This window comes from Molossus molossus, unplaced genomic scaffold (assembly GCF_014108415.1).
Source record: "Molossus molossus isolate mMolMol1 unplaced genomic scaffold, mMolMol1.p scaffold_m16_p_3, whole genome shotgun sequence".
Classification (NCBI taxonomy): domain Eukaryota; kingdom Metazoa; phylum Chordata; class Mammalia; order Chiroptera; family Molossidae; genus Molossus; species Molossus molossus.
The window spans coordinates 43,520,534-43,540,676 of NW_023425366.1; the positions used below are offsets into that span (position 1 = coordinate 43,520,534).

At 42.5% G+C, this 20,143-nt stretch overlaps 1 pseudogene; it reads right to left on the bottom strand.

Annotated features, from left to right (window-relative positions):
- Nucleotides 1-7,668: 7,668 nt before the first annotated feature.
- On the bottom strand, nucleotides 7,669-8,156 carry LOC118642684 (annotated as a pseudogene).
- Nucleotides 8,157-20,143: the final 11,987 nt, after the last annotated feature.

Below are 20,143 nucleotides of genomic sequence, written 5' to 3' on the forward strand. Positions count from 1 at the left end.
TTCCCAACCCAGATCTCTACACTGAGATCATCAGAGGCAGATACACTTATACTTACATTGATACAATGGAATGAATTAGACTCATTAGACACTAGCATACATGCAAAGACAGTAATATATAGTGTATATCTATGGTCCTTGATACTGGTAGAATTTTATTCCAGAAGCATTGACAAAGAAGTTAATTTGAGACTACAGAAAGATAATTGGATATTTGACAAGGAAACAGACACCTGTTTGGTACTTCTCATGGGAAAAAAGAATATGAATTGCTTGGGGCATTCTGTTATCTTCTCCCTTCCTTCCCATCCTCTGGCTCTGCTGAGCACCCACCTGCCACTGGGATATAGTGCACGTTATTCTGCCGATAACCAAGAGGAAAAAGATGCGTCTGCCATTAAAGCATGTGAATGTGTTGTCATATGAGCCCAGACAACGCCATTCTCATCATAGGAGGCCAGCCTGCTCCAGGGCTGTGTGCATGGGTGATTCCCTGTGTGCCTCGGAGCACCCTTAAAGTGACCTCACAACTGTGTTGCCCAGAAAAGCATCAGGTGAAAAATAAAGGCCCACTTCTCACTTATTGTATTGATGGCTTGTTTTATGTCCAGAATATTCTATTTAAATAGGGCATTGGTAGAACCTAATACAACTTGAAAAATGTTCACTGTCATTCCTAAACTATCAACATAAACCTCTTGGCTTGAGATTTCAATACACCCAGGAATTACTATTGGACTGCACAAGTTGAAAACTGGCTACAAAGAAATAAAACTGACTAATATGGTAGGAATAAACAACAGTACAAATGATGAAAATTAAATTGCCTTTTAAATTATGTTCATTTAATAACTGAAAATGTGTACTGCACAAGAGGGATTTTACAAGTCCTAGCATTTGAGCGGCTGTTTCTCAATGCAGCCTTCTATCTGTTCCATTTTTTCCAAAATGCCATAACCCAATGTCCCGCACGTGTTAAGAAAGGACAGATCTTTGAGTTATAATAGTTATAATGCTGGCTCTTCCATGCACAGCTGCCTTCCTTGGATAGTACAAGCCACTGCCAAAATAAATGAACAGCATCCTTTTGCGGGACTTACTGTCAGAAGCGCTCTGGTCTCACGTCTGCAAGTTTGATTGGTAACAGAAACAACTCAAAGAAAAATATGTGATGCCTGCGCTCTACTTAATAATGCTGTCTGTGCATTTGTTATTTCAGACCCAGCTTTTCATAGCAACCACTGAATAGGCAAAATGAATTTCAGGATCCCAGAGTTAATTAACACCAGCTCCATTTGATGGAGAAGCATTGTAAATCATCAGGATTCCAACTTCTCTAGACTTGAGGCTGGGAGCCTGATAATTTTTATTCCTTGGAGTTAGGAATAAAGTATAAATAGACAGACGAGTTCCAGTCACAGTCACTTGCCAAAAGATGGAATGCGGAGTGGTAAGGATACTTACACACGTGTAGGGTCCTGGATGTAGGAGCACTTTAATCTTTATCATGTCACATTAGCAGTAATATCTCACTTAGATGCAGAAAGATGCCCAGGCTTTCCCTCCACAGAGAGGCAGCAATCTATCGTAGATCTTGGGCAGGCTCTTCAGAAGTCCTTGATTGTAACTTCCTCTCGCTAACTTTTCTTCTGCCTACGTCCTCAAGAATAACTACTACTTTGTTTTTCTCAAAGTGATCGTGAAGTCAGTTGGATGCAACAGAAGTTGGATTTTTTTCCACGTTGTACGTAGTGCCCTGAAGATACTTCAGTGGCTCTGCATCTCACCAAAGATCGATCCTCTCCATATTCTCTCTCAAGCTGCTTACTTCGCAGCTCTCCACGCATCATTCCCACGCACAGCGTCACCCGTGGTGCCTCTCCTATCTGACAACTGACACGTGAGCTCCACACTCAGAAGTGACAGAAACCAGGTGGTTCTCACCTCGGAAGCGAGAGTGGACTTCCGTGGATTTTCATTTTTCCGGAGTTTGAAAGCCCAGGTTGCTGCTCTTCTTCTGGCCACTTGCCTCTGGCACTCACTGCCATTCACACTTCCATCCGAGCCTGGGCAAGAGGAGGAAGTGAGGTTAGAACAGGAATCTGCCAAGTTTGTTCCTCCTTGCATACGGCCTGGTAAAGGACTTGGCCAAAAAGAAGGTTAAAATGTTGAAACCATTTTTTAAATAAAAAATGATCTGGTATAGAAAGCATTCATACTAGGGACTAAAATAATTTTTATACCTTTTGTAAATGAGTAACTTATTCTAACAACCTAGGAGGGATGTAGACAAGTCAGGATCCAAAGGAAATGAGTCAAGAACCAGAATATGGAGAAAGTTTAAAAACTGTGTATCTGCATCTGGAAAGGGAAAGGCTGGAGGCTGAAGGAGTCATACTGATGACAGCTGCGGTGCCTTCCAGCTGTAACTTTCAACAATTGCAAAGCTAAGTATAAGACTGTTATTTGTTTCTACATAGGGTGGTAATTACAAGGAAAGACCTACGCACTAAGGGTAGAGCTATTTTGTTTTTCTTCTTCTGCCAAGAAACTGCTCTTTCTAGGTTGCCAAATACATTCTAATAGTCACTATGAATCCACCTGCCTCTGCCCAGTGCACACCTTCTGGGCACTATTCAGAGTCCAGCAGACAAAGACGAATAAGACCCAAACCCTGTGAGGGGGACGAATGGCAACTTCGTCCCAGAATAATGTAGGAAGTGCTTCACTAGAGATGAGGCAAAGCGTGTGATGGGTTTCATGAAAGAGCAAGTAACTCTAAGAGGTGTCTAAAAAAGTCTCTCCTGACTTCTCTGTCCGGTCTTGCGGGAAAAGGTGAGGGTGTTACAGTCGGTGAGAGAGCAGAGGGGGCACAGGAGCAGCTGCGTGGGTAGCGTGGAGTGAGAAGGCGAGGAGAGCACAGTAACTGGAAATGCGACTGGATACAGTCATTCCAAGAGTTTAAAAATAGCTTGCTCGTTAAGTTGGAAATCCTCTTTAGGGCAGCCGTTTGGACGGCTGGTAAGTAGTGATTGCAAGGAGTCCAAGAAGCCATTCATTGTCTACAGACAGAATACGTCTTACATTTCTGATATATATGATTATTGGTCAAATGTATGTTAGTGCCATGTTTATTATTACCAAAATAAATGTAAAATTGTTGCTGAATTTGAAGTAACCTTTGGTGGATGTAATTTCATAATTCACAGGTAATAAGAAGACATCTATCATATTTCTTGACAGAAAAAGGTTCCATGCAAAAAGGATTGGGAACCGCTGTTTGAGGTAATGAAAACCAGTTACACATTTTGAATCAAGAATGTAGAATGATTTGAATCATTCATTGTAGAAATGAATGCATTTCAGAACGACCGCTCTGAAAGCTCTATGAGGGTGGGTTTGGGGGAAGTAAGGAAGAGCAAGGGCACCCGTTCGAAGGCTGATCAGTTGGGCGATCACTGGGACCTCCGGCAGTGGCAGGGAGAGAGACTGGAGAGAATAAACGGAGGAGCTGGGTAGAAAATAGAAATAAAAGGATTTGTTGGCAGATTGGACATGGAGGAGACAGAGGAGGGAGGGAGGACCCCTGCCAGGTTTCAAGTTTGGACTGTGAAACGGGAATGGAAATAGATGTATAGGAAGAGGATTGCTGCAGAAGATGATACATTTAATTTGGGATATTCGCTTGGAGGTGCCCGAGGGACAAAGTGGAGCCCTCAATAGGAGATCGGAAATGTGAGTTGGATACCCCAGGAAAGAGGCAGAGGCTACAGATAAAGGTCTGGTAATCACTCGAATAATTAGAAGGGGTAACTGGAACCTCAAGAGTGAGTAACATTATGCAGAGTTGTTGCTTGTAAGAAAAGAGCTCAGAAAAGAAAACTTTCTAGTCCCTACGACAGAGGACAAGCTGGACGGGAGAGTAAACGAATGTTGAGTAAACCTGTCTTCAGTTTCCCACAAATGAATTGCTTTCCCCTCCAATTCGGAATATCCCTCATTGAAATAATATTTATCTGTAAGTTAGATTGCCAATCCTTTCATTTTTCTGCACAGGCAACACCATTCTTTTTGTCCACTAGAGCAACAGCAACAAAAACTTAAAGCCAGTTCTTTTCTTTCTCTTCAACAGCTATGTCCAATTTTTTACAAAGACTCAATGTTTCCTTTGAGAAGAACTGTTTTTGTGGATACACACTTTCCAAGTGTCCCTATCCTATCAAGAGCCTCCTTGCCTCAGGCTTAGATTGTTGCAATTGCCTACTAGCCTGTCTACGTGCCTCTAAGCTCAAACTCTTCCAAAACATTCTTTGTAAGGTCAGGCATCCTTCAGCAACATGACTCTCATGATCTCAACTTCTGGTAAAAAAAATTAATTATTAATATGGAGGAAAACATGTGGTGTCTGATTAACAAGTCCTAATATAACCTCTTCCATGAGCTAATATATCCACCAATGGAGAAAAACTAAACTCCAAGGTTGACAGTTAACCTATTTCTAAAATCTGGGAGGAAATTCTGCTCAGTACAAAAACCTTTGGAACTGAATTGAGAAATTCTATAAAATATGACACATTTTCCACTTAAAGTTGAATAAACCAAAGCCTAAAACAAGGCAAAGACAATATTATTTCTTTTCCACTTCCTGCTCCCTCTCAGACATGCAGGTACGTACTCTAGAAAATCCGGCAGCTGTCACCGCACTGTGCGGGGACTGCTTTTTGAAGTAGCTCATTCTAGCCTCTTGAAGTGCTTCCCCTCCTCGATCCTTTCAGGACCATCCTTCCCAGACTACAACAGGGTGGGAGTACAGGAGAATGGCTGAGGACACCACACCTCCCACAGAGGAAACCGCTAAGGGCCAGGTAGGGACAGAAAGAACTGCTATCACTGCGGCAGAGGCTTCTGGTTGACCTCCCGAAGCCTTCCCTGCTCTCAGGGTGTTTAGCTAATGATGGCTTCCAAGAATGAAGACTATATCTTCCCCTTCACCCAGGTATCCCTACGAACTAAGTTCTGACCAATGGCATAGAAATAAAGGATACACGAGTCTCTTTAAGAGCAGGGGGTGCATTCTCTTTGTCCCCCTTTCTTCGTCCCCTTTTCCATTCGACTGCCCAGCATTCTAATGGCAGCTGTGGACCCTGAGAATGACCACCACGCCCTGGGGATGGCAGAGCAGAACACTGGGAGTAGCCCGGGTTCTCGAGGACGTGTGGAGCAGAACTCTCCGACCAGCCTTGAGCTGCATGTCCTTGGACTCCTGTGTGAAAGAGAAAAACATGTTTATCTTTTGTAAGCAGCTGTACTTTTTTTCTCTATTTCATACACTGAACCTAATCCTAGTTAATACATAGTATATGCTGGAATTATGTTTTTCATGCACCATATGTTCAGAGTATCAAGGAATCAGAGAGTTGAGAAGGAAGGGTGTAACAATGCAGCCTTCCGGGAAACTGGGCGAGAGAGCGCACCTCGCTGACTCACTCGTGCTGTGGCTCTTGGAAGGGACCGATCTGCTCAAGAAGACAGTGAGAAGGACAAAGGAACCACACTCCAGTGTGTCGGCCGATTCCAGATCTGGACCTATCTCTTCTTGTTTCAGGATAAATGAAAAAGTAAAATAAAATAATTACTGGGATCTGTTTAAATAAAGTTTTAAAGCACGCACACCTAAAAATGGTGACAGCAGTCAAGATGTTGCTACTTTTGGGGTGGTGACTAGGGAGGGGTATGAGAAGTACTTCTCTGATATTGGTGCTGTTCCCACCCTCCGTTTGGGTGGTGGTCTCATGGGGTGCTCATGTTGAGAAAATTCATGGAGCAGCTTGTATACAATTTATGTGCTTTTGTATAGGTAAGTTATTAATCAACAACACATTTCTAAGAGTAAATATAAAAGAAAGAAAATTATGGAAGAATGAGAGAAAGAGAGCTTGTTACTGAAGCAGACATCAGAAAACTGTTTACCCGGATAATCAGATGAATAATTGATAGTGCTATTTGGCATTATTGATACACAAGGACACACAAGCTTTATGAAACCAGAGCAGAAAACTGTGAGTGGCAAACAGGTTGCAATGACAAAGAAACTCCTTGAGATGAAATACTAATAATAAATTATTTAATAGCAGAAGTGAAATATGCATTACAGTCTGAAAAGCACACAATGGGCATTGCCAAAAAATGGAGTAAAAGGCATAAAAACAAGCTTGGATTTTTTTTTTTTTTAAGTTCAACTTAATTTGTCATTTTAGGCCATTTCTTTCTTTTTTAAAATGCAACATATAAACTTTAACAAAAGTAACAGGTGAAGTCGAACTGGCACTTTTATTAAGAGAAAAAGTAACTAGAAGAAATTTTATCTTAAACACCTTACAGTAACCTACCTGCAGGTGCATTTAACTGAGCTCTGTTGCTGTGAAGGCTACAGCTCATGCACAGGTGTGGATGGACGACGTGTACATTTTTGAAGTAGTCACCGAATTCTGCCTTATACAGTACTATATAGATACATACACATACATTAAATTTGAAAAAGATCTAATTGATGGTTTCCAGATATACTTCATTTTTGTTACTCTTGTTTTCATTTTTTAATTAATTTATTGTTACAGATGTCCCTCCTTTTGCCCCCACTGACACCCTCCTCCCCGCTCCCATTCCACCCCCACCTTCACAGTATTTTGTCTGTGTCCATTGGTTATGTATATAAGTTTTTTGGTTTATCTCTTTCTGCCCTCCCACTCCCCTCCCTCTGAGGTCTGTCAGTCTGGTCCCTACTTCCATGTCTCTGGGTCTGTTTTGCTCATAAGTTTATTTTGTTCATTATATTCATTATATTCTACAAATAAGTAAGATCATGTGCTATTTGCCATTTTTAAAATGCCTTTAACGTGCACCCAAAATGGCATTGGCTGGTTTTCTCAGTGGTTAGAGCATCGGCCCTTGGGCCAAAGGGTCAAGGGTTCAATTCCCGGTCAAGGGCACCTACATGGGTTGTAGGTTCGATCCCCCAGGGTCGGGGTTGTGAGGGCGGCAACCCATCGATGTGTCTCCCTTACTTCGATGTGTCTCTCTCTTTCCTCTCCCATTCCATCCTATCTAAAAATCAATAGGAAAATATTCTCAGATGAAGATTAATAAAATGAGAACACACACAAAAAAAACATAAAATGGACAAATAAGATAAATTAATGATAGATATGAGGACGAGAGCTTGAGATCCAACCTCAAAATAGTCATGTTCTTTTTTTTTTTACAGTAAATTTTATTTTCATTGATATATCATTTAACATAATTTCAAAGTAGGTCTGTGCTCTAAGACGAGCAAAGGAACAGATATCCTAATCTCATGAGATTTTTTTTCACACTGTTGCTCTAAGTAGGGAATGGGGTTTCAGGGCCCTCAGTGTTGACACTTAATATTTTACCCTTTGAGACTTTATGTAAAAATACAAAATGAAGAAAAAACACCAATACATGTAAGAATCAAATTATATGAGAGTATTATAATAAGCTCTTATGTTATATGATACCCACCTCTTTAGGGTTGTAATAATAATGACTGATAATTTTCTCTGCAAAGTTCAGTGTCTTTTTTCTTTTAAGTAAAATATCAGTATATGTGAAAATGCTCCATTTATTTCTCTTAATATAATAAAAAATAGTGGAAGTTTTAAAATTCTTCATGAGCCCAAGCTGGGACATGACTATGATCAATGGGGTCTATTGAGCACACTAATTCCAAGTTTGGCGACCATCAGCAAACTGGCACCTGCAATGAAGCCCGCAGGCATAAATTTTCCAGAGTGGTAGAAACTCATTCCCATAATGCCAGCCAAGGTTCCAGCTGTAACTAGGAAAACCCAAACGTTCTTTGGGTCCTGAGATAAGCACCCAAGCCTGCTAAACCACCAAAGAGGAGCCCAGCAGCCAGGGATGGGACACTACCGGCTTTGGCATAGCCAAGGATCCCTCCGGAAGCAACCAGTGCTGCATAGCCAAAGCCAATCCAATGTAAAGGCACTAGTGGGCCGGGGTCCTTCTGCATTGTTCTTTCACACTGTCCAGGCAGGAGACCACACCACCCGGCCTGCGCCCGAACCGCTTCCCCACGGGTCTGCAGCGGTCGACGAGAAGGCACACGCCGTGGGGCGGGGAGTCCAGCACCGGAAATCAAAATAGTCATGTTCTTAAAAATGGAGCCAGAACACTACCATATAAAGTAGACTAATATACATCTGAACAAAATGTTCTTGAATTGAAAAAAGACTTAAATTTACAGGTTAAGTCTTGTAACTTAACCTGTAAATTTAAGTCTTTTTATATTCCAAGCAAAATCAATGAAAAGAAACCAAAATATAGACATATCCTGGCAAAATGTTTACATGTAAAATATATATAAGATGTTAAAATTAAAGTTTATTTAAGAGAGAGAAAGACAGAGATGAGACCATCATTCAGGGGTGAAAAGCAGATTTAAGACAGAAAAAAATTCATGCTGATCTCCAATTCTACCAAATGATAGTTCAGCAATGTTTATAGAATTTTGAGGAGAAGATTCATTTTAAATTAAATTGTCATTCATGAATGACAGTGACAGAAGGACATTCTATGATGTGTATAGGCTTAACGCTGTTCATTCATTCATTTATTCCTTTATTCAGGAAACATTTATTGAGCACTTACTATAAGATAGACACTTGGAAATAATCACTTAAAGTCACACTTTAGCTGTCTGAATGATAAAACAAAATTCAGAACTCAAAAATGGAAAAACTGCCATATAAAAGGACCAATAATAAGAACCAAGATTAAAAGACAGCTATAAAAATAACCACAAAACAATGTACAAAATAAAACTGAAGTTTGGGCAATAATTTCTTAGGTAAATGCAGACACCAGAACCAGGGGTGACAGTATTAATTTCAAACAAAGTGAAGTGAAAACAAAAAACATTACAAAGAACAAGGAGGATCATATTCCTTTACAAGTATCAGTAATCATGGACTGTTATGGATCAAATAACACACTATCAAAATACATAAAATAGAAACAAAAACTACAAGGAGAAATCAATTAGATGTACAACTGTCGCGATCTTTTTGATAAACCAAGAAGACTTAAAAATAAATGCAAAACCCTCCAGAATTAAATAATTACAGTAAAAATGAAACCATTAAAAATTTAGGAGAAGCCCGGCCAGTGTGGCTCAGTGGCTGAGCATTGACCCAGGCACCAAGAGGTCGCCAGTTGGATTCCCAGTCAGGGCACATGCCCAGGTTGTAGACCAAATCCCCAGTGGGGGGCATGCAGGAGGTGGCCAATGTTCTCTCTCATCAGTGTTGCTCACTCTCTCTCCCTCTCGCTTCCTCTCTCTCTAAAATCAATAAAGAAAAAATATTTTTTTTAAAAATCTAGGGAAAACATAAGTGAAAAACTGACTAATCTAGGAATGAGTAAGTCTAAAAATAATGGAAGAAACAACAAAAAGAAAGAATGATAGATTTGACCCTTGAACATGGGTTTGAACTATGCAGATTTTTTTCAATAAATACACTATAGTACTATAAATGTATTTGCTCTTGCTTATGATTTTCTTTATATCATTTCCTTTTCTCCAGTTTCCTTTATTATAAGAATGCATATAATTCATATATCATTCAAAAGATGTGTTAGTCAGCTGTTTATATTATTGGTAAGGCTTCTAGTCAACAGTAGACTATTAGTAATTAGGTTTTGGGGAATAAAAAATTATATGTGGATTTTCAACCAAACAAGGTTTGGAGGTCGACACCCCAAACCCCCACATTGTTCAAGGGTCAACTTATTATTTTAAAATATGGAATTCAAAGGAATAAACAAATTCAAAAGGCAAATAATATACTAGAAAAAGTTACCGTAAAAATAGCAGACATGTAAAGGTCTGTTAGAAAAATATATCAAATATCCTAACATTCTCTGTTAGTTCTGTCCAACTGAGCTTTCTGTGATGAAGATGCGCCAGACCTGAACTGTTCAGCATGGCAGCCACGGGCCACGGAGCACTTACAATGCGGCTAGTGCTGGTGCTGAAACGGTAGGATTTTGCTTATATATAGCTAAATAAATATTTTCATTATAAAAATAACTTTATCATTAACATTCATTTTACTTGTTTAATGTGGCTACTAAAAAATTTAAAATTACATACACGGCTTACATTAGGTCTTTATTGGACAGTGTCATTCTAGAATAACGTGACAAGAAAAGAGAAAAATTCCCAAAAGGAGAAATAAAAACTGGTCAATAAACAATGAAAAAATAGTTGTACCTCCTTTATAATCTAAGAAATACAAATTTAAGCACGATATTATTTTTCTCCTATGAAATTGATGAAGTTAGAAGGAAAAACTCATTGTCTGGAAGGGTTCCGTTCAATGGGCGCTCTCATACACTGCTGGTGGGAGTTTAATCTGATTCAGACTTTCTGGAAATCCATTTGACAATATGAATCAAAAGCCTAAAAACACATATTCTTTGACCTAATGTCTCTATTTCTAGGAATGCAACCTAAAGAAATTATTTTTAAATGCAATTAAAGATTTATGTATAAAGATATTCATCACAGTGCTATTTCTAATAGTGAAAGATTGGAAACATAATTAGGCAATAACAGAGAATCTGTTAGGTATATTATGGTACTTCTACTTCATTAATAATTTATAGCCTTAAAAACATTTTTTTGAAATATTATCTAGTGTTGAGAAAAATGTTCACAATGAAGAATGATAAAAGCAGATTTGTTATACATTATAATCTTAAAAATATTATGTTTATGCATACATTTTATGCATATTTGTAAACACCTTACTTCATAAAGTTAAGTTCATAATTTTACATTTTATAATACATTTCATAAAAATTAGGTAATACAAAAAATATTCTAAGTGGTTATTTCTGGGTGGTGGAATTAATTTATTTTCATCTTTACACTTTCCTGGTTTTTTCCCCCCTCAAAATATTCATGAGTATCTACTACTTTTAAAATCCAAAAAGAACAATCACTTTTGTTCTAGTATCCAGTGTCACATCAGTCCCCTCCACTCTTAGCTTTTAAGGTCATCTATAAAGCAGATCCCTTTTCCTTTCCAAATTTATTTCTCACTGTTCCCACAGGTCATGTTCCCTCTGTGTCTTGTCTGTCCTCACTCCCTTCCCCTTAACGCGTCTGACTTCCCCCTAAGCACATGGGTTCTGCAGGCTCATAAACACTCCCATGCATCTGCCTAAGAATCCTGAAAGGTAGAAACTATTATCCACACTCTAAAGAGAGGGTGGGGAGAGAAAACTGTTGTTGTTTTTCACTCACTGCAGTTACCACCCTTCTTACCTCTGTGCAGATATTTTCATCTCAACTTGCTGAGTGACCCAGCAAGTTACCTTACTTTCATACGGCTCAGTTTTCTCATGTAGAAAATGGGGCAGCCCTGGCCGGTTTGTCCCAGCAATTAGAGAATCGGCCGCAGACCAGAGAGTCCCGGGTTCAGTTCCCACTAAGGGCACGTACCTCGGTGGCAGTTCGGCCCCAGCCCCATTTGGGGTCGTGCGGGTGGCAACCAGTCGATGTGTCTCTCTCACATCGGTGTTCTCTCTCTCTCTCTCCCTCCCACTCTGTCTGAAGATAAATATAAAAATATCCTTGAATGAGGATTAGAAAAAAAGAAAATGGGTGCAAAAACACTACGACTATCACAGGGCTGACGTGGGCATTACAGACACAATCTACTCAATCTGCCTAGCGCAGGGCCTGGCACATCATTATTACCCCCTCGCCTCAAGTCCCTCCTCACCTTCTAACCCTTTTCAGCTAAGTCCCATGCCTTTCTCTGCCTGTCCACACACCTAGTGTTTTTTTTAGGGGGGGAGAGTTAAATTTTTTGGTTTTTTAAAAATCTTTATTGTTGAAAATATTACAGATATTCCCTCCAACCCCCCATTGACCCCCCCTCCTCCCACCCCCCTCCTACCTGCCCCACACTTTTGTCTGTGTCCATTGGTTATGCATATAAGTTTTTTGGTTTATCTACCCCCCCCCCCCAATCTCCCTTCTCTCTGAGGTTTGACACCCTAGTGTTAAATGGTACTTGATTGTCTTGTGTGAGCTAGCTTTGAGTCCTCAACCACAGGATGAGCTCCCAACAGGTGGAGACAGGGCTTTCTCCCTCCTCTCCATCTCCTGCCACATCAGCCACTGTGGAATATTTCCACATTCTAGACTCCATAAATGTTGAATCATTTGGAAAATACTTGAAAAGTCAGTAGCATTGTTTCTCATGCCAACTCCTGCGCAAACTTTTCCATAAAATTCCACACAGGTGAGCCCTGGCCAGGTGGCTCAGTTGGTTGACGCATTGTCCTGTACACCAAAGGGTGGCAGGCTCAGTTCTGGGTCAGGGCTCAGGTTGTGATTCAATCCCCAGTCAGGATGTGTACAGGAGACAACTGATCGATGTTTCTCTCTAACATCAGTATCTCTCTCTCTCTCTCTCTCTCTCCCCCCCCCCTTCCTGTCTCTCTAAAATAATTTTTTTTAAAAACCATATACTCAGGTAAAACTTTTTTAAAAAATTTCATGCAGGTGAACAGCCAGCCATGTGGATTTGAGGGGGGCTACCATATAGCTTCTCACACACTAGCCAAAGACCGAGGAGAGGTCCTTCCACTATACTCAAGCAAACCTAAAGCACCCACATGTCCCAATGGCACAGATACATGTGTTAATTACTAAGGCTCCCAAGGAATAGCAATGTTCTAACTAACTTCCTTCTCATCCTGACCCCAAGCATCACATGCTGGATTCAGTGGGATACAGCACTTCAGCGAAGAAGTTCATATAAGGGATTTCTTAGGAAAAGCCAGACCTGGCCTTGGACCCATGTACACTTGCTCCGTCTCCTACAATGCCTCTGGCCACAGGACTGTCAGCACCGGGCAGTCGCAATACAAGATCAGAACAAAGATCGAATGTGCTGCAAGGTTTAGAATCATTCAAGAAAAAAATCAGCTTTGTTTAGTACACATTGTTAAAGTAGCATTGATAGCATATTTGATAAGATGAAAAGGAGTTCGCTTAGGGATGATTAAAAAAAAAGTTAATCACCGAGAATACCTCATCCTCAAATAGAGGATGCTTTAGAGCATCTTCTTTGTGCCAGGCACAGTGAGAGAGACAGGGCAGACAGCGGGTTCACTGTCCTTAGCTCCTTTGTGCCCCCCTCCCCATCGCCCAGTCCTCGTCACTTCCCACGATGACTCAGAACCCCACGTTCACCCACAAGCCTGTTTCCCTTGACAGTTCGGTGAAGAGGGACATGGACACAGCAGGAAATCAACAAATATTTGTTGAGGTGAAATAGAAAGGAATCCAAGCCTGAAGCACAGGATACACAGAGTGAGAAACATTCCCTGGCCCCTGGGAGGCAGGATCCTCCAAATCGGCTCATGGCCTCACCTGGCTCATGGCCTCACCTGGCTCACGGCCTCACCTGGCTCACGGCCTCACCTGGCAGGGGGAGGGTTCCTCAGTGGACCAGCCGCACACACAGGCACCAGGGGGCAGAGTGAACAGTTCTTGGGGGGTTGACCCAGAGCCTTTCCACAGAGCCTCCTGGAGCTGTTTGAGACCTCCCAGTAGAACAACATGTTTTCTGTGCTTCTCGGCACGTTCGTGTTTCTGGTCCAAGCTCTGTCTTTCTCCGCTGAGATGCTCTACCTCCCTGAAATCTGGAGTGTGATGTTGAGGTCAGGATGGGAAAGAGAGGAAAGCGGTTAGCCAGAAAGGTGGCATTCCTCAGGAAACGGTGATAATTCCCCGTACCCCTTGCGTTGGGGAGGCTGAAGGAACAGCAGCTGCTGGGAGACAATGTAACAGCACCCCACCAGCTGAGGGGCCTTCCACACCCTGTCTGAATGGCCAGCTCCATGGAGCCTCCAGTAACCCAGTAAGCGGCAGGCGTACTGAGCTTTGTGTACCCAGAAAAATGCGCACCATTTAGAGGGACAGTGCACCCCAGACCCGCTGTCCTGGTAGCCCTTCCTAGGCCGTAGGCACCACGCAGGCCCTCTATGCCTAGGAAAGAATTCAGAAATGCAAACGGAAGCAATTCTGCTACAAATGGTATTTATTACTTCCAAAGAGAGAATTGTTTTTCCTTTTATGGCATCTAAGATATCTTTTTTTAAAAAAACGGTTTCGCAGCACATTGCAAGTCGCTTCAGAGTCGGGAGACGCTCCCTGCTCGGAAGAGGCTGCGTGCTCTGGGGACTGGCCCCGTCCTGACCGGGGATCGTGTTTATTCGGACAACTACATTCTTCTGTCCGCCAGGCCTGGCGAGTTTACTATTAATCCCAAATGTAAACCCCAGTGAGAGTTGCTGCTTACAAAAGGCAATTGCTATTTAACTCTTATCTTCACAGCACATCTCATAAATGCCTCCAATAAATGAGACCACAGACCTCACCAGTAATGTCATCTCACGTTGGAGATGCAGTTGCTGGCTTCGGTGACCTAAATTACAGCCCCTTGATCTCCGCCCTCACCTGAACTCTCTTCAACTGCCTCCGGATACACCTGCCGGTTTGGCCTAAGGCCACACTTGCACCAGTTTTCGAGGGAAAACGAAGGAGGCAGGAAACTACCTGGTGACCGCCGTGGTAGGGGGGCCCCTTCCGGCTCTAAATGCTGCTATCTGGACAGAATTGAATGAGAAGAATCATAAAAACATACTGAATTAGGGTTGCCATGTTTAGGAAAACAAACAAAAAATACTGTATGGGACACACTTATCCTAAAAATGATTCCTTGTTTATCTGACATTCAAGGTGGAGGCCCTGAAAATCCCAAGGAGAGAGGTTCTCACGATCCCTGCCTCTGGCCCCCTCGAGGACCCCAAGTGGAACTGGGGCTCTGAGGGCGCCTGAAGGGCAGGGCCGTGTGTCCGTCAGCCAGGCCCACTGTGGAGGAGACCCTTGTTGAAAGGAGCGTGAGACAGTGGAAGGAACCAGACTTACGCCCGCTTCCCTTCTTACAGGTTCCCCGCTCTTGACTTCTTTCTCTTCCCTCTCCCCCATGGCTTCCTTTTCTCCTCTTCTCTTGTCCCCCCACCCCCCAAACCAGGATAACCCCAAACTCTTTGCTCTGTAGTTGTCATGCCTAAGTGTAGACGAGACTGAACAATGAACACTCAGATGTGAGTAGTCTGCAAAGCTCCGTTTGGATTTGCAGGAGGGACAGTGCCCACCTGGCCACTTGCCTGCCTCCGGGCTCCAGGACACTGGCCCCCGCATCTGCCACTGCTGAGCCTGCTGGCCAGCCGCTGCTGCTGTTTATTAAACTGCTCACACAAAGGGCAGCAAGTAAAAACATCAACTCTCCAGTCTTGGTGGGGCAGGCCTCCTGGCCCTGGGAAGTCCTGGGGCAGCTGGGGCCTCCCAGGGCACCTGCACACACCAAACGGCTGCGCCCGCTCTGGCTTACAGTTTCCTCTAGATTGCTCTCTTTTTCTGAGCTCCCCAGGCAATTTCTTCCTCAAGCCAGATGGGAGGTACCTGCCATCCACCCAGCTGCTCTTCCCCTCAACAGGAATACCCATCTCAGGTTTTATTTCCTCCCGAGACCCAAGAGGAAGCCTCAGGTGGGTTTCCATGTCAACCTTCACTGAAACCCAAACATTTGGCTTTCTCCAAGGCAGTTTAACCTCTGCCACCACATCCTTGGAGTGGCAGAGGATTTTTTTTCAAAGCTTAAAAAAAAATAAAATAAAAGACTAGAGCTTTCAAAGGACTCAGGCTTCTGGGGGTTTCTGTTCACAGAGTGATAACACATCTTGAAACAGGATATTTATAATTTGTTTGGTTTCACGTTTATCCTCACAAAGCTAAACAGTAATGGCTGAGAGCTACGAAAACGCTTAGGTAAGGAGAGGGGCCAGAGCAGAGATAAAAAGGATAATTGGAAACAGAGAAGCAGCCTCCAAGTTGCACCTTCTTCAATGCTCACAGCTCAGCAGGCCAGAGAGCTCATGGCAGCTGCAGCATCCTTCAGTTCTGGGCACTCCGCAGCCTCCCCTCTTCCAAGGTTTACTTATGCAAGCTTAGCTGCAATTTTCCACAGATCCTCGGCCTGGTCCCGGGCCGCCTTCCCAATCTGAGAGAGACCTCCTGGGATGGGAGCTGGGGGAGAACACATGATGAACACAGGTTCCAAGCTCCAGATCTGGCCACCTGGAAAAGAGAAGATAACCTGTTGAGATAAGGGACTTACCAGGGCCAGGGTGCACTGTGGGGGTGGGGAGCCCTGCATGTCCAGCCGTCAGATGTTGAAACTGGGAGGTAATGTATGGGTCCAGCGAGGCCACACGTGGAATACCATGTTCCTCGTGGCCTCACAAGGAAGATGCACGCACCGAGCTGGCTGCCATTCAGAGAGGAGCAATTAGGATGATTAAGAGGCCGGAGGGAGTGACTTAGGGGGAGAGATTAAAGGAATTAAACATGTATACCTTGGCTAAGCTCAAAGCAGAGGGAATGTGGAAACTCTATCAGCACCCTCAGAAAATAAACACAAGGAGAACACGGAGCTGTTTCACATGTCCCCGAGGGATGGAACTGGAAGTAACAGGAGGGAAGAAAAGAAAACTGAACTACCTGTTGGAGAAAGCTTCTGAACAGTCCCAGATCAGCTTTCACACTCGAGAGGTGTCAGAGTCACACCAATGTTCTTTACAACAAAGTCAACAAGGAGACATCCAGCATGATCAGGGGAAAGCAAGTTTATGTAGCAGGGACAGGTCTGACAGGAATGCTTTAAAGGGGAAAAAACAATAAGACAGTTTCTTTAAGGGAGTATCCAAATCTTTGAAAGCTCTTGACCAACAAAAGTTTACAATCAGATGTCTGAGCTTAACATTCAAGGTCCCCTCCACCTGGCCCAAGCTCCCCTCCGAAAATCATCTTTCATCAGTCCTCAACATGAGCATGTCTCCTGAGTGTTCCTGATGTGTTCATGAAACCCCCTAACCTGGAATCTCCCCCACCACACACACACACACACACACACACACACACACACAATCTAACTGTTCAAGTCACTCATTTTTTAAGATTTATTTAAATCTTGCTTCCTCTGCCTACCCTGACCATAGAGCTCCCTCTCTTTCCCTCCCTCGTACAACTTATTGTCAGCTGATGTGTGTCCTTATGTTGTTAGAGAGATTTCAAACTCCTCGTTGCCGCCAGCTTTTTGATCTTTCGGTGCCAGCTCTCCCAGCCATTGTGAATTGGAATGCACACAATAATAGGATTATCTCCTGTTTCCTCTCCCTCCTGTATCTAGGTCTTCTTTCATTTCTTTCAATAATGTTTTATAGTTTCCAATATACAAATAGTGTACTTTCTTTAGGTAAAATTTATTCCTAAATATTTTATACTTTTTAATAATATTTATAAATAGAATTTTTTCCTTGATTTTATTTTTGGATCGTTCATTGCTACAAGTCTCGAGTATTTGGGGCTGGGAAGGACACAGGCGTTTGTTGGCTTGTGACTCTCCCAGCTCTAAGGATTATAGCAGCAACCTTAGTTATGAGCTCTGTAACTTGTGTCTCAGCCCATTCACACCTGCTGGTTCACGTGGAGAGAACAGACATGGTCAGAAAGTCTGAAATGTGTTTCTCATGACTGAGATACTGGGTAGGAGGTGGAAAAAAAATTTAGGAGCACAATTTTCAAACAATTCTGCTTCCTAGAGAAGCTGGGACCAGGAGTAGTCTGGGAGCACAGCAGACAAGGTCGGGTTCTGGGACGCATAGCCTATTTGAGTAGGGGGAGGACATGCAGCCCTGGCACAAGGTGGACGTCCAGTGGTTAAAACCTTCACTGTTGCCCTTGCTGTTTCGGCTCAGTGGTTAGGGTGTCAGCCTGTGGACCAAGGAGTCACAGGTTCAATTCTGGTCAAGGGCACATATCTTGGTTGCAGTTCAGTCCCTGGTCCTGGTTGGGGTCGTGCAGGAGGCCACCAATCAATGTGTCTCTCTCACATCGATGTTTTTCTCTCTCTCTTTCTCTCTCTCTCTCTCTTTCTCTCCCACTCTATCTAAAAATAAATGGAAAACTATCCTCAGGTGGGGATTGAAAAAAGAAAAACCTCCACTGTTGGTGAATTGGGATGCTATACCAGGGGAAGGGAGCAAGGTATTTGAAGCAAATAGTAACCGTAAAGCCAATGGAACTGAATAGCTATTGCTAAGTTTCATGGACATTAGGAAAAGACAATAAAAGGCTGAGAGCAAATAATAGGCATTGAAAGTGAAGTGTGAAAGAAAAGAGTCTCCCGGGTGTCATACAAAAAGGCTCTCAGCTCCTACAGGATGGCAGAGAAAGCTGAGGATGAGGACCTGACCAGCAGCAGTGTAGCCAAACTCCAAAGAAGGTTAAACGCCTAACGGTGGCGAGTGTGCAATGCCAAGGTCCAGGTCGTGGTCAGGAAAGAATGAGACCCTGAACTAGTTATTCTAAACAGACTCATTTCCTTCTACACAGACATTAATAGATTAGAGAAGGCATTGCAGAAAGAGTATATCTTCCATTTAGCAAGATAGATATAGATATAGATATAGATATAGATATAGATATAGATATATAGATATAGATATATAATGACTGTTTTTGTGCATTGAGAAGAAAAAATATGGTGGATGTCATTTATTCAACAAACAATTACTTTACACTGTGCCAGGCATGGTGCTAGTTGTAGAAGATATAAAGACAAATGAATCATGGTAGAAGGTGGATAAGAACAGAATCTGAAAATGCCATTCAGTGGGTGGGTTTCCATCTGGAGGGAAGTCCTCAGTGGCACTACACAATCTCAGGCACTGTGCATATCTTATTCAATGTTATTATCCATGATTCTGATAAACATATATAGGAGACCTATTTGTCATGTTTGAGAATGACACAAAACTGTGTAGGATAGCAGGTATAAAAGATGTCAGAATCAAGATACAGTCAGGCCTGACAACATCAAGGGACATTTAATATGGAACATTTAATACGTTTTGCATTTCCAATGAGTACAGGATTGGGCGACATGGCTTGATACCAGTTCATGAGGAAGAGATTTGGCCTTGAGCTCAACAGGAGAGTGGACTCTGAGAAGAGAATTGCATTGCTTGGCTCACAGAACGTGCTCCACAGTGCGCCTGGAATATTGGGTGAGGTTCTAGATACCACATGTTCAAAACACTGGCTATGAGGACTTGAAAGATCTGGGAAGCACACCAAACGCAGAGAGGCTGAAGGAACAGAGACCAAAACCCAGAGAACAGAGGACTGAGTGGAAACATACACCCTCAAACATTTGAAGGCCTTTCAGTAAATAATAATAATATAATAATTTCTGTTTTGCTTCCAACTACAGAATTGAGACCAATAGCACTTGGTGATTATATTCCAATAAACAGCCCTCCCACAGACCTGGCTGGTGGTGTTCCAGGACCACTTAGATAGTAGAAAATAGGACTGGAGGTTGAGTTGGATGTTCTCTAGAGACTCTTTGGACTCTCAAATTCTTTGATTCCCTTCTATCAAAGTCTGCTCTCAGATCTTTCATTCAGACACAGGCGTGAATAATGAATGATAAATCTGTAGCTTCTTCAGTCTCCTGGTACCTAGACTTAAACAGAGGTGAAGACATATTGAAGGGTTAATTTGCTGGCTTGTGGTGTAGGCAGTTACTGAACAAGGGCAGGTCTGGAGCCCTGTCCACCGCCTTGAATTAACATAGAGCCGTTTCCCCCATGCAGCTCAGGTCACTTCACTTTCCTGGCACAGGGAAAAATTTTGCAAGAATAATGTATTTGTTGTTAAATCCGCTCTCCCAGCAGAGACTGTCATTGCTTCCCAGGGAACATCTTTACATCACAAAAGCATCAGTCTCCTTTTAAAATAAATGAATGAGTGAACAAAAATGTCAATGCTTTCCTTTCCTTTAATCAAAAGCCATGCTTACAGTAATAAAAGACAACCCGGGGTAACTGAATATTATGGAAAGAAGGAGGACGTACCTCGCAAAGCTTACATTAGAAACGCTGCTTTGGC